Here is a 15,817-nt window from a genome sequence, read left to right as displayed (position 1 = left end):
TATCTTGCACATATCCTATAAAACCCTATTTTCTCCCATTGATAACTTCCTTGCTTAACTTTGTTGCGATTGTCATTAGTCAATAGCTTTAGATTTTTAGTTAATTGTAGTTAGAAATCATAAAAATCTTAATTGTTGACCATCTTGGAGAGCAATCAAGCTAAAAACTACGATAATATTATTTAAATTTAATCCATATGGATACGATATTATACTATACTATATTTTATTAGCGACCATAATTTAGGTGTGTGTTCTGAGCTCGTCAAATTTTGGCGTCGTTGTCGGGGATTGGAAATCAATAGTGTTTGAAATAGTTTTTAGTGCTAATTCAGGAATTTTTCTTTTTATTCTTGTTTTTCTCTTTTTTACGTTTAGTGTTCTTTGACTGTGCGTAGGTGACAGGTTTAGACTGGCGCATGACTCGAACTTCTGCGAAGGAAGTGCTACCGTACGAGCCAGAAATTGAAAAATAACCGCGACAGCTGAGGAAGGAAAGAAATCTCACCGAGACATCAGAAAATATTGGGCAATCCTCAACCAAAGAACTTATGACTGGAAACGGTGATGATAATATAGATTTGGCTTCAAGAGAGTTTGTCACGCCCCGAACCTGGGGGCGAGACCGGCACCCGGTGCCTGACTTAACCTAGCATACCAACTTGCGACTGAGGGACTCTGAATATATAATGTTATACTTTGGCCATGGGGCCACATTGCAAGACAATTTGCGAAGCAAAATATAAAACAGAATGAAAACTAGCTTTGACTAAACATCAATATAAAGCTGGGCCGACAAGGCCGTCATAACTACTACAACCGACAAACAACAAAATATACATACAAAGCCTATAAGCCCAACATACTGCACTAATTGACAGGATATGTCTACAAACCTCTACTGATGGATGTACTATGATCGGAATAGGTCCCCGACCTACCCATACATATATACATAAATACACAATATGTACACAAAACCCTAGATACGGCAACTCTGAAGGACGTGGAGCTTACCGTTCAAGCTGAACTCAGGCAACACCTACTGAGGAGGTCTACCCGTCTGTCTATCTGAACCTCTACCTCTCTCAATATAGTAAGTAAAATAAATGTCCGGCCCTATAAGGCTCGGTACGTGTAACTGCTCGGCCATAGTAGACTCGCTCATAGGCGCTTGGACATACTAGGCTAGGTATCTCGGCCATTCTGGGCTCGCTCATAGGCGCTCGGCCACAATAGGCTCCGTATATAAATTACCATTCGATCAGAGGTTGCCCAATAGGGGCCTGCCCATTCATTATATATATATATATATATATATATATATATATATATATATATATATATATATATATATAGAGAGAGAGAGAGAGAGAGAGAGAGAGAGAGAGAGAGACCCTGCTCTCTTAACTGGAAGAAGACAATACTTAACCGAATATAGAGTCCCGATAAGGGAGAATACTGTAACTTATGAGACTAGGATAATGTACATAAGTTCAGGAATACGAGCTTCTCTTTATGCCTCGGTATCAAACTCATATAGTTACGGATCATGCCAAAATGAAGAAAGGTTTTGCCTTAACATACCTTATCACAATCTTTCCAATAACCAAGTTGAACTCACCTCTTCGCACCTTAATCTACAACAACGATAATAATACTATTATTAAGTTACAAAAGGTACAACTATCGCACAACGAACGACAAGCTTATTTTGTATTAAAACGGGCAGCATCTCCCCTATAATCCTTACTTCCTCCAAGTTCAAGATAACACCAACAACATAAGAACACAATAATATCAACATATATACATTATTTTCCAACCTTATATACACCACAAAATACTACAAAATAGCCCAACACACCCCAATCTCTTCATACACAAAACGACCACCGTAGTAGTGTCAAACAACCCGAAAATGTTATGACGAATGACCAACCCATCATCCTGCATTTATGTGGTGTTTCTCCACAGACTTCTTCCTCCAAAATTCCATAAAACAGTAGTAAAACACGTAATCCAACAGCAACACAACCGCTACAAGTGAATAACTCGAACTCACGGCTTCCTATCACCGTCCTATGAGTTCTTACAATTATAGAACGAGTTTCTATACATCTCCAGTAGAAAAAATGGATAAAAGAGAGCAGTAAACTTACCTTATTTGTTGAATAACTCAGCTCCTATCTTGGTTCTTCAAACTCTAGGTTTTACCTCCAACTTGAACTTGAAAAGGAGAGAAATTCAATTAGGGTTTGTGTGTAATTTTTGGGAGGATGTTTGCAGGGATTTAGGTCTGGTTATTGTATCCTATTATCAGTGTATTATATGAATGAAATATGCCTTTAAAATGTCTCTTTGGACAACCCTAACCGGCCCATTTTTAGACTCTCATTTAAGCAAGTAGGTGACACACCTACTTGTCACCTAGCAGCTTCCGCAGTCTCGTAAAAATACATATATATACCTACTCCGATGTCTTATTCATAAATGGTTTAATGCGCTAAAAATAGACTCATAGACCTTCAATTTGATGGGTGGAACACCCCGTAACTCTAAGTATATTGGGAGAAAATCGCAGTTACATTTGACCCAAATTTCCGTAAAACTTATGAACATAACTTGTGATGACTTTCATCGACTTTTGTTCCATAACTTGCTTGACTTCAAAACATAACATACGACTATCATACGACTAACATAAATCATAACATAACCTCCTTATCATGTTAAGAACCCTAGTCTCACCCCAAAAGTATATGCTATAACATTCCCAACTTGTCGACTTTCGACGAAATATTATTTTCTTTAATTCCTTTAATTTCTGAACCTTCTAACCCTATTTGTACTTGTTGTTCATGATCTTCAATATTTGTAACCTCCGAGGTAACATGATTAAATCACTTTATATACTTTCAAAGATGGTCTCATTTTTGGTCCTACATTAGTTTGCTTACGACGAACTTTTACATACGAAAATATAGGGTGTAACATCGAGGCAGCCCAACAATGAGAAAAAGCTGCACGGGATGCTGAGAAAGCAGCTATTAGAAATGCACATAACATCTATGAAGAAGAGAGGGGTCTCAGACTTAATCAACATCAACCCTTGCCTGGGAGACCACTTGGCGATTATGCTTGACCGGTCTATAATCAAGGCTTATCAAGTGTAAGACCACCTCCAATTGCAGATAACAATTTTGAGTTAAAGCAAGGGTTGCTTCAAACCCTTCAGAATTGCTATGTCTTTAGAGGGAAGCCAAACGAAAATCCAAACACTCATCTAATGGACTTCGAGGAGATCATAAACATCTTTCAATACAATGGGGTGTCACAAGATGCAGTGTACTTAAGGGAATTCCCCTTTTCACTTAGAGATGATGCTAAGGAGTGGCTTCGGAGTTTTCCCAGTGGATCGATCAGAACTTGGGAGGAGATGACCAGAAAATTCCTTGATAAATATTTCTCCTCAGCTAAGACGGGAAAGATTAGAAGAGAAATCCATATCTTCTGCCAGAAAGAGATCGAAACTATTTTTGAAGCATGTGATAGGTTTAAGAAGAGAGTTAGAAAGAGTTAACATAGCGGAATTGAACTCTTGATGCAACTCCAGGATTTTTGGGAAGGATTGACACCGGCCTCGCGAAGAATATTGAGCAATGCAGTTGGAGGCCCTTTGATGATGAAGACTCCAGAGGAGATAGTTATAATTCTTGATGAGTTATCTGAAGATGCTAATCAGTGGCCCTATGAGAGTGCTGAAAGAAGAACAACTAGTGTTCACCAAGTTGATGCTAATACATCTGTGCATGTACAACTTGATACTATGGCTAAAGAAATATGAAAGCTGACCTTAGCCTCGATACAAATTGAGACTCACGCAGCTTGTGATATATGCGGAAGAGGACACCCTACTCATTAGTGTCAAGCCTCAATTGAGGAAGTGAATGTTGTGGGAAATTATAATGCAATGGGTCAGAGGCACCCCGGGTTTTCATGGAGTTCACCTGGGGGTACTGCTAATGCATGGCAATAAAATAAACCCAGACCCCAGGGACCAAGAGCTCCTGGCTTTATGAATCAACAGAGGCAGCAATTTTAGCCTCAACGGCCTATTCAGTCTGGTCTAGAGGATCTAATAAAGGCCTTCATTATCAAGACAGATGAGAGGATGGATGCTCATGGGGCAGCTATCAAAGAGTTGGGCACATCTTTTTGAAACCTGGAGAGACAAGTGGGGCAGATTGCAATAATATTATCTGAGGGGGCTCCAGGAACTCTCCCCGCTGATACTGAGAGAAATCCCAAAGAAACAGTAAATGATATAACTCTGAGAAGTGGGTAAGTGTTGAAAGATCCCACCCCGATCCAAATTGATACGAAACTTGAAAAAGAAAGCGGGGAGCGGCTGAAGAAAGATATTGATAAAAATAAGAATGGCTGGAATGATGTTGATAAAAAGAAGAAGGGAGAAACTTCAATAAAGGAGGAACATGATGAGAGTGAGCATATGCTTGCTCTACCTTTCCCTCAAAAGCTATATAGAGAAAAGCTGGAAAAATAGTTTGGGAGATTTCTGGATGTGCTGAAACAGGTTCATGTGAACTTACCATTCACAGAAGTGCTCTCACAAATGCCTGCTTATGCCAAATTCTTGAAGGAGATCTTTACAAAGAAGAGGAAGATAGAAGAGACTTCAGTGGTCAAGCTCACAGAGCATTGCAGCACGATATTAAAAAACAAACTCTCACAAAAGTGTGGAGATCCAGGGAGTTTTACTATACCTTGCTCGTTAGGAACTATTAATTTTGATAAGTCAGTATGTGATTCTGGTGCCTCAATTAACTTAATGCCTCTATTTATTTACAGGAAACTAGAGGAGGAGATTGGAGAGATAAGGTCTGCACCAATATCATTGCAGCTGGCAGACCAAACGACTATAATACTCGAGGAGATAGTGGAAGATGTGTTGGTTCGGGTAGATAAGTTTGTATTTCCTGTAGACTTTATAGTGGTGAATATGGAGGAGAACGAGGAGGTCCCCCTTATCTTAGAAAGACTATTCTTGGAAACGGGTAGAGCTATATTGGATATACAAGAGAGAAAACTCATGCATAGAGTGGGTGAAGAGACTGTGACTTTGATATGAATGTAGAAAAGGGGGCACAAAAAGAAAAACCAGCTGCAAGTGTTGAGTCGAAAGTGAAGGGCTCAAAAGAAAAGGTTGCACTGAGTGAGAAAGATAAGTGGGGTGTACCACAAGAAGGCTGAGAAGAAGTTGTCTGTATGGATGTGTGCATTAGTTCGGGCGCAGGGAATGGAGCCCGACTTCGACTCAGACCCCGACTAGATGTTCAGGAAAGTTTTCTTTACCTTATGCTTTTTAATTGTGTGTCATGGGGACATGCCACAACTTAAAGTATGAGGTGGGGGATATGTTGTATGTATGTATGTATATTAGTTTTTGTTTTTATTTTAGTAGTTAGAGATAGAAAAAAAATGAAAAAACCATAAAAATTTGAAAATTTTTAATTTTTCCCGACGATGGATATCATTCAACGGGTTTCTTGAGGAATTAAAGTCGAAAGAAAAAGACAAAAAGATTTTCTTTTGTTCGGTAGTGTATTAATTCCCCCTTTATTTTTCTTTGTGTCGCGGTTCTTTTCCAATGGTTTTGTTTGAACCGGGTGTAGTTAGTTTTTGTTTTGAAGAGTAGTAGGAAACCTTGTGTTGTGATTTGAATTGAAGGCAATATCTCTTGACTTTATTATACCTTGAGAATAGTAAGTGCTTTAGTTGTGATGCTTAGGCTCAGTGTTTTTGACTCTTATATAAGTACCTTAAATTGTATGATCTTAACTTTGCTTAACTACTTTGACTAGAGTGTCTTGATTGTCCAATATTGTGTGAGTTATGTGCCATATGCGTGTGAGGTTTTGTGTTATTCTATGCATTGCATTTGATGTCTAGAACTTGCCCCGTGTGTTTGCAAAGTGAAATAGTAGTTTTATTTAGTCTTGGAAGTGATTTAGGCGTTTCTTTGTTGAGCTAGACATATGATTTTGCCCCCCCCCCCCCCCTCCCCCCAATTGTTATGTATCGTAGTTAATCCCGTTGAGTCTGTAATCCTATTTTTTTGGCAACCATATTACAAGCCTTACCTTTTACCTCTCGTGAGCACTTGAATTTGTTATAAACTTTGTAAAAGTTGAAGTGTGGGGTGGTTGGTTTAGCTTTGGAGTGGAACTATTGAACTAAGGAGAAAGGTGCACTGTATTGAAAAAAATAAGAGCCACTTGAATTGAAAAAGAAAAGAAATAATAGGTGTATGATTGTGAAAAATGTTTCCTGAGAGTGGTAACTTGATGTAATTGTGCTTAAAGAAGTAAGGAGTTAATGTATATTGATGTGAAGGTGGAGTTATGGTTTGACATAAGTGTGGGGTTTTTGAATGATTAATTGTATGTATTAAAGTTCTTAGGGAGGTGAAGTCACTCTTATATCTAAATGTATCATAACCATCCTGCAGCCTACATTACAACCAATTAAAGTCCTACTTGATCCTTGACTGAATGAGCTCAATTAGTAGAGTGGTACACTACGGGCAAGCCTATGGTACGTCTTTTGTGACACATGAATGTTTTTTCTGAGAGTGAGTGAATTCTTTCTATCTTGAGTTCCTAATTGTTCTTAAATTTTATTATGTGTGGAACCACTCTCTATTGTTGTGTGAGGGCACATGATTCATGAAGGAAAGGTAGTGTCGTTGACCTCTATGTTAGAGTAAGTGAGCGGGTTGTGAAAAATGCGTGGTGCCTTTGAGTCAAATATTGAGGCGAGGATGTTACGGCATTGTGCTTAATCTATTTTAAATATTCTTGGTGTGATGAGTTAGGAAAGTTGTTCAAAAAGGTCGTGTCTATGTGACGTGCAGTTTGATTTCTCGAGGACGAGCAATGGATTAAGTGTAGGGTGTTGATGGTAGGCTATAATCCCGTATTTTAGTCACTTATTGCACTCTAATTCACTGCACTTTACTTGTGTTTGAGCTATAATCGCTAGTGTTTTGTACTTATTACGTGTTTTATCCCTTGTAGGGGTGATTCCGAGTGTTTTATCCCTTGAAAACCTTTCATGGATTAGAGTGCGAGGCAGCAGTGTATTTTTGGCTGCCTGACAGAAGTTGAACTCTCTGGATTTCCCCACTAATGCCCCGCATGGCACGTCGCCCCATGCGGCGTGCCTGTGTAATTGTTACAGAGCCAATGTCCTATTACGACTAGGAGAAGATGGTTTCGTCTGGGCCCGATCCTACTTGATATAAATATATAGAAAATATTATTTTCTGGACTTTTGACTCATATTCAACCTAGGGAGGCTAAGGAGGAGTTGGAAGAACACGAGCACAAGGATTTCATCATTCCTTCCTCACTCAAGACCCGAGTTTGGATTGAATTTATGTTTTCCTCTACTTTAACTTTATTTGTGATGAATTGCTCCATATCTATGAAGTAGTTCTCTTTAGGGTTTGATGGATTTGGTGTATTGATGATTGTTTGTGGATTATAACTCTAGTTTTTATGTATTGAAGTGTTTTTGGATGATTTAATTTTTCCATCTATATTCACTTGTTCATGTAATCGAGAGAGGCATAACTTATGATATCTTTGCATTATATTGTTGGTTGAGTTCATTAATTCTTCTTAGTAATCGAAAGAGGCTAGTTGAATCATTTATTAAACTTAGTTAAGAGGACAATGGAGAGAGGTTCTCCTAAAGACCAATCCACTACGCATTCTTGCATATCTTCACGTGCTTAAATTGGTTCTTCTTGTGAGGTTAAGACTTAATCGAGAGAGGCATTTTTCTAAACGTTTGAACTAATAATTGAGTGAATTTGAGAGACTCACTTAAACATTAGAAGTGAACTACCTAGAGTTAGATCCCAAACAATTATCTTGCACCTATCCTATCAACCCCTATTTTCTCTCATTGATAACTTCCTTGCTTACCTTTGTTGTGATTGTCATTTGTCAATAGCTTTAGATTTTTAGTTAATTGTAATTAGAAATTGTAGAAATCTCAATTGTTGATCATCTTGGATAGCAATTAAGCTAGAAACTACGAGAATACTGTTTAAATCCAATCCATGTGGATACGATATTATACTATACTATATATGATTAGCGAGCATAATTTAGGTATGTGTTCTGAGCTCGTCAACCACTACTTCTTCGAGGTTAGAATAGATACTTATTGGGTATACGTTGGTTTACGTACTAATACTACACTTCTGCACAAATTTTGCAAGTAGTAAGATAGGTCTATCCGGTGGTCTACAGGCACGTAGGCGCAGTTGCTGAGGAGACTTTGTAGTGAGCTACTTTTTATGCTACGATTTGTAGTACATGGAGTCCCCTTCCTATCTATTTACTATATTCTGTCTATTTTCTATTCAAGGCAGTTGTTGTATTACTTGTATATTTGAGTAGAAGTCCATACACTTGTGACACTGAATTTTGGAAATTTTAGATTGTTGTTTGCGGTTGTATCGTTGTTATTATATTCAGCTTTATATTTCGATCATGTTTTGAATCTTGATGACAATGCTAGTACTTTACCATGATTTTGGAACGATTTTTGCTCATCCATCTCGGTAATTATTTTAAAAAGTACTATGAACTATCGATCAATGTGTTGATTTATTGTTAGCTTGCTTGAGGACAGTGGGTGCCCTCACGGCCTATGGTGGGAATTAGATTGTGACAGCTTGGTATCAGAGCACTAGGTTCACATAGGTCTCACGAGTCATGAGTAGGCCGAGTAGAGTCTTACGGATCGGTATGAAGATATTTGTACTTATCATTGAGAGGCTATGGGGTGTTAGGAAACCCCTTTTTCTTTATTTTCTTATCGTGCAACATTATTTCAGCTGGAAGCCAATATCTTCAGTTCCTACCTACTCATTGATACAAAATATTGAATACTCGATTTCATATGGGTACCAATGAGTCGCGGTGATGCTACAGATATGATGCAGGATGTTATTCCCTGGGTTATGAGGGCGGACTAATCTCGTCGCCTTGTAGAGGTGTGTTCAATTATTTCAGCCTAGTGTTGGTGTTGCACATGGGTTCAGAGCTATACACAGTGTATTGTGATGCTTCATGCATTAATCTTCACACAGTTTTGGTGCAAAATGGTACGGTGTTTATTTTAGTGTTACGGTAGTGAATTTTTCATGAGAAGAATTATTTGGTTCATGATTGAGAGTTTGGCATTTGTTCCAGCGGAGGAGAGAAATTTCGGCTAGGGAAGTTCAGGCCTGGGCTGATAGATTTTCGAGATTGGGTTTCTGAGCTTAGTATAGTTCTCGCTTGAGTATTGCAAACTCGTCCTTGTTTGAGCTCATGAAGGCTTGTCAGTATAATGGTCTCCACTTCCTTGTCCTCAGGGACACGATGTTGCAAGGAGGTGGTCCTTAGTGATGACGGTGTGTTGTGACTTTAGGGTCGAATTTGTGTTTCTAATGCTTATGGTTCAAGGGAGATAATCCTTGGGGAGGCTCAGAGTTTGTGTCATTCTACTCATCCGGGTGGTACGAAGATGGATAATGATTTGAGGCAGCATTATTGGTAGCAAAAGATGAAAAAGGACATTGTTGGATATGTCTCGCGGTAGTGGAATTGTAAGCAGGTCAAGTATGAGTAGTAGAGACCAGGTGGTTTTTCTTCGGAAGATGGCTATGCCGAAGTGAAAGTGGGAGCGCATCGTTATGAATCTTTGTGGTAGGGTAGCCACAGGCTTTGAGGAAGTTTGGTGCAATTTGGGTCATTGTGGACAAATGACTAAGTCTGTGCATTTCATTCGCGTGATGACTTCTTACATTTTAAGAGTTCGGGCATGACGAGAGGGGGTTTGCTTGAACTACATAGGGAATGTGAATGGTTGATTATTATTTTGGGGTGCAATATAGTCTCGAGTTTTGAACGTGTTGTTAGACCTTCAGTTGATGTTGGTGGAATGAACATATTCTTACAGCTGGTGGACGAGCGTGGACTTGGGAGGATTAAATGATTACATAGTGGCTATACCCATGGCAAGGTCATTGAAATATGTCTATATAAGGTTAAATAGATGGTTATCTCCTGTGAGAAAGTTAGAGGTTGTATGATTTCTTATGAGGTTCATATGAAGAGTTTTACCTTCTATCTAATGGGATGTATATACTATGAGGTGAATCTGGATCGCTTGAGAAAGATGGCGTGACTGTCACGAGGTTAAGTGTGCATTTGGGCAGGTATTTTATGATGTGTTATGGTTAGTGCAACATGAGCTTACGAGAAATTCAGTTGATTAACGGTGTGAGATCATAGTGACTTAAGAGGAGGATTCATTGCGAGTTCTTAGGTTATGTGATTATAGCTTAAAGCCAAGTGGGCGAGTTTACCATCGACGATCGGATCGCATGGTCATGTGTTGTTGTAATTTCTGAACTAAGGTACATTGTGGATTAGTTATGACTTTGAGGACGAATCGAGCGAGGAAATTGCTAGATGCATGCTATATTTCACCTTATTGATATATGGAGGTTGTGGAATGGATCAGGTTTGATAGTCGTTTGTGAATGTAGTGTGTAATGGGAAAGGATTCGCTCGGTTGCTTCTCTTTGCCTATTCATATGCTAGCGGAGCATTAGTCATTCCGTGTGTTTGGCTATGCATTCGGCACTAGGTCAGATTGGGTGACTCTCGAGGATGATTCTAGAGGGTTCAAGATCCAAGATGTGGTACTTTAGGGTTTACGGATTCATGTGTGACTATGGATTGAAATTTGCATTAGATTATGAAAGAGACTTAGAGTATTATATATCATGTTTGGTTCTGCGATGCAGTGCTAAAGAGATCGAAGAAACAACTTTGGATTCATAGAAGATCTTCCAATAATTTTACTGAATCGGGCAAATATTTCCTCAATGGATTCACCTTCTTTCATCTGAAAAAGTTCATAGTCATGGATCGGCAGATTTATCCTTGTTTCCTTAACTTAGCTTGTCCGTTCATAAGTGACTTCCAACTTATCCCACATTTATTTAGCAGTATCACAGCTTGAGATTTTCTCATATTCTTCTCCATTTATCACGTTGTATAGAGGGTTTCGTGCTTTGGCATTAACTTATATTACTGCTATTTGCTCATCAGAGTATTCATCCAGATCGATGGGTTTAGTGGATGTTTGTCCATATGCTTTCTTGTCAGTCTTTGCTGCTAGAATTGGATAGTCTGGCTTTTTTATTACGCGTGAAACTTTGACATCATAGGACTTTGCATAAATTTCAATGCGAATCTTCCAATGTGAAAAGTGTTGTCCGTTGAAGTATGTGGGCCTTGCCCGTAGTCCCTTCTTGAAATAGAGCTCCGATGATTACTTGATTTGACATGATCTTTTCTCACTAGTTGTTAAGCAAAATCAAAATGTGAGACCACGCTCTGATACCAATTGAAAGTATGGGGGTGAATTGTCGTATTTTTCTTTTTATGACTAAGTAGTTGACTAGTTTACCAATTCGTCGACTAGAAATAGATGTGAGGTAAAGGATAAAGACAGAATGTAAAGTGCAAATATTAAATGACACAAGATATTTTAATACTGGTTCGGATTCAATGTGAATCCTACACTAGTCCCATTGGGTTGCAAGTGGGTTCTCTCTTCAAATCTTCTTGAAAATTTCGTACAAGTGTGTTGATGCTATCACGAACACCAACTGCCTTTTAGTTCTAAGTACACCCGTTGTATTTTCAATACAATGCCTCACCAATATTTTTTTCTATTTCTTCTCTCTACTAGTTACATAGTAAATCACACTCATATTACAATGCTTGCTTAGAGTAGAACAAAGAGCACGAAGTTGGTACGATCAAAGTAGATCTCTCCTCTTGGCCGTTTTGCAATATATACACCTTGAGAAATCTGCTTTGAATTGATTGTGGCAAATTTGAGAGATTGCAGTCTCAGGGAAATTGATCCTTGGAATGAATTAAGAATTGATTCTTTCCAAGAATAAGTATGGAGCCTCCTTGATTTGAGTCTTGATCAGCGAGCTTGATAGAATCTTCCATCTGTGAGCGAGTCCTATTTCAACGAACAACCTTTTATTTGTCCTTTGATTTTGGAGTTCAACAATTTTTTTTTTAATGACCAAATCCTCAGTTCTTTAATAGCTATGACAGGCGGATTCTTAGCAGTCTTGAACTCCTCTGATTTTGGACCTTGCTTTCTTATCTTCCTTCGCATGGGCTATCAGATCATTGGAGATCTTTTTCTTCTTTCCCTTTATTCCTTCCTTTCTCGTCTTTCTTCGTATATCTTTGGCTATCTTACTTGTCCTTTCCTTTGTTCCTAGAATATACCTGCAAATAGAAATATATTATTTTTCATCATTGAAACTTAGATCTAACATAAACTACCTTAGAAACCCGAAAAATAAAAGAAACATGCCGTCAATATTTTGAAAAAATAGTAGAAACTATTTCCAAAATTGTAAAAAAATATCGTATTCATATTAGAATTTTGCTAAAAAATATTGAAAACCTTTCATGGATTATAGATGCCTTCAATAATAGCAAGTAATATCCAAATCACACATAATGATCTACCAAGATCGTTTTCTGATATCAATTGTAGAAAAAAATAATTTCATCCACACAATATCACAAGCAAATCATTAACAAAGATATAAATCTAGAATAATGGTTAAGAACACTAAGCTTGATCCATTGCAGAATATTTGATTGAAGGAGGCAAATCTTTTAAGTCGTGCACATTATTTAATACGTTGTACTTTTCAGAGATGAGAAAGAAAATAGAAAGTGTGTGACTTTAGAGACCACACACCTTTTATAGAAATTAGTGTCTTTTCATGCAAGGTGCCTTTTCGTCCATCCAACATAAATAAAAAGGAATAACTGATTTTTCTTAGGCCCTTATAATTTAATACTTTATTACATCATAAAATTGAGCTCCTTTAATTGACAATATATCTATGTACAATATATAATAATATGTGATGTGAGTCTATATAGAAGAAAGTTAGTAGCAATAGGCAAAAGACTTCGTTCTTTTAGGAAACCAAGTGTTCTTTTGATATTTCTCCAATAATCACTACTTGGATTATGAGTATATCCTTATTATTTTCAAATTAAACAGCAATATTGATATTCGTTTTAGTGCACTACATACCATACAATATAGTTTCAATTACAATAGTATAATCTAATTGACAAAAAAAAATTCAAATTTTTATTAATTTTATTGGAACATCAAATTGAGTATTAAATTTTATTATACCCAAATGATTTAATATAATAGAAAGAACCTTTTTCCACTATAGTGATATTTTCGTATAACAAAACTCCCACTATATATTAACTTTGACACATAAGATAGCATCAATTTCTCGCAGGCCTTTCATATTAAAATGGTACGAGAGAATACTGAAAAAACTCAAAAAGTTAATTCTTGGTTAACTGGGTCAAAACCCGAGACCTAATACCTTTTCCTGCTATCCAAGATCTAACTAGTCCAAATATATATATGTGCTCATGTTCTAAATTCCAGTTCGTCTGGTTACTTAAATCCTTGTTTTTTTTTATTTAGGGTTTTGGAGTTAAAGTCTATAATTCTATGTCTAATCCCATGAATTTGATGATAAAAATTTGGATTAAAGCATTTAAATAATCCATATGTAGTTTTAGAATACTTACCCTGACGATTCGTGTTGATCCCCTTCAAAATTTTACAAACTCATGACCTAGAACCGGCAAAACTTGAAAAATATAAGGAGTAATAGTTCAACGAGCTCTTATTCGTCCTTGGCGGACCTGTATACTCTTGTCATGTTAGGTATAAAGTCAAGTCTCGAGTTCTTATTTAGAATTCTCGTATATTCAGTTCAAACGAGAGTTTTAATGCAATTCAAATTGACAAGCAGTAGTGACAATCGCATAAGAAATGTGGGGAGGACAGAACAAAATTTTGAATTCCCAGATTTTCTTTGCAAATAGACCAATCAATGGTGTTCTATCGATAACAAGATTCAGTCGCTACAAGCACACGGCGGAATACTCCTAAGGTTTGATTTTAGTGAGTTAGGTTTAGTGATTTGGGTGGATTTATATTTATACTTGTCTCCTTCTGTTACTATTACATAACCTCCTTGAAACAAGGGCCTAAGAAGCATCTGACAGATTGGAATTCTTACCTTCTTAGGACTCCATGGACTAGGTTCTCTACTATACCGGAGAAGTGTGCTGGCTAACCCTCTGCTATCGGCTCCCTTGCCGTGATCACGGAGAAGGTGTGGGGCTAACTCTTCCCTATCGAAGTCTGTGTTTTAACACTCAAGGTAGTCCTCTGCGATTGCGGAGTCCCTACTGTTATCACAAATAAGTGGGGTGGCTAGCCCTCCGCTATTGTGGTTCCCTCACCAATATCGCAAAGAAGAGACCGCCCTAACTCTTTGCTATCACGGGTCCCTTACCGCGATTGTAGAGAAGGAGTCGGGCTACCTCTCATCTATCGTGGCCAGGTCTTCACTATCGCAAATTTTGGTATTTTTTTTTTCTGTTACCGTGTACTTGTGACCGCGATCGCTATGCGCCAGATATCGAAAAATTAGCACTATTATTTTTGTTCAAAGTGATCCAAATCTCACCCGAGCCCCTTGGGTTCTCAACCTAAATCATTAGAACAAGTTATAAATCGTTATACCAACTATTCAAGTACTCAGAACATAATTTGGAATGTTACATACATGCAATGCTTTTTAATTTCTATTTAATTTAGGCTAAAAAGTTTATATTTTTCTAATTACTCCTGATTTAATATGCAAAAAAAGGCACAAGGACAATGTCCACACGGTGGGGAGTAATAGAGAGTTTGAAGTTGAGTTCTTAAAAAAAAATTCATCCTAAAACTAAAAGTAGGCTTAGGTTGTTTCTGGTCCACCATTTATTTCATTTTATGCTGTCTTCTTCTACTATACTTTATATATCCCAGGAGGGTTACTGCCAGGAAACCACTTCAAAAGAGAGATGAATATTCAGTTGGTCACCTCTGAAATTTTGGTTCTACCTAAAAATATATCGTCATCTAAATTTGCAGTGTTGTATGAGTTAGTTGCCATTTGTCCAAAAGGTAGGTTAATACTTAATAATCAAGATAAGAGTCAGTAATGGATTAGTTGTAGGTCCACGTACAATACGTATAAACATTTTAAATGATTTTGTGATTATATATTTGTTCAGTCAAAAGTGGTGAGTGTGAATGTGTTGGATAAATAAATCTACAATTAAACTTTCGATTGCGTCTAACTAAGTAAATGTGATGCATATTGCAAATTCATTTTTTCTTTTTTTTCTTTCTTTTGGTTATGCTTCGAGTTGATTTTCTTAAGCGATTATAATAACATTATTTCATGCCGATTATTGGGAAATACAAAAATATTGAGTAAGAGGTGCATATATTTTAGATTAATTGCCAGTACACATCATTTAGACCTCACTTAGTTTAATCAGCTCCAAATCCTAGTTCTAACTTCTAGCTGAATGACAAGCAATTATATTTCTTCAAGTTGAATTTCTGTTTAGTTCAATTAATTGTCCAAATTGGTGGAGTTGTTTTACTACCTTTGCAATCAGTACAAAAAAAGCTCAATTGCCTGATATTTTTCTTTTATTTGTATTTACCCCTAAAACGGTAAAGTTAAATTTGTTACATAGTTTATAGACAAGCGAAATGATTTGATCCAAAAAAA

At 37.3% G+C, this 15,817-nt stretch overlaps 1 long non-coding RNA gene across 2 annotated transcripts; it reads right to left on the bottom strand.

The window, feature by feature from the left end:
• Positions 1 to 11,613: 11,613 nt before the first annotated feature.
• Positions 11,614 to 14,565, bottom strand: LOC104093842 (uncharacterized). 2 transcript variants are annotated; one of them, XR_011407781.1, is made up of 2 exons: positions 14,264 to 14,565; positions 11,614 to 12,413 (listed from the first exon to the last, which is right to left on the bottom strand). It is a non-coding gene; the product is annotated as an uncharacterized lncRNA (long non-coding RNA). The 2 variants fall into 2 exon arrangements; XR_685727.2 differs by lacking the exon at positions 14,264 to 14,565 and adding an exon at positions 12,595 to 13,173.
• Positions 14,566 to 15,817: the final 1,252 nt, after the last annotated feature.

The sequence above is a fragment of the Nicotiana tomentosiformis genome, chromosome 5, assembly GCF_000390325.3.
Source record: "Nicotiana tomentosiformis chromosome 5, ASM39032v3, whole genome shotgun sequence".
NCBI lineage: Eukaryota > Viridiplantae > Streptophyta > Magnoliopsida > Solanales > Solanaceae > Nicotiana > Nicotiana tomentosiformis.
Note: the sequence above shows the minus strand (reverse complement) of the source record. Positions and strands in the feature narration are given on the sequence as shown.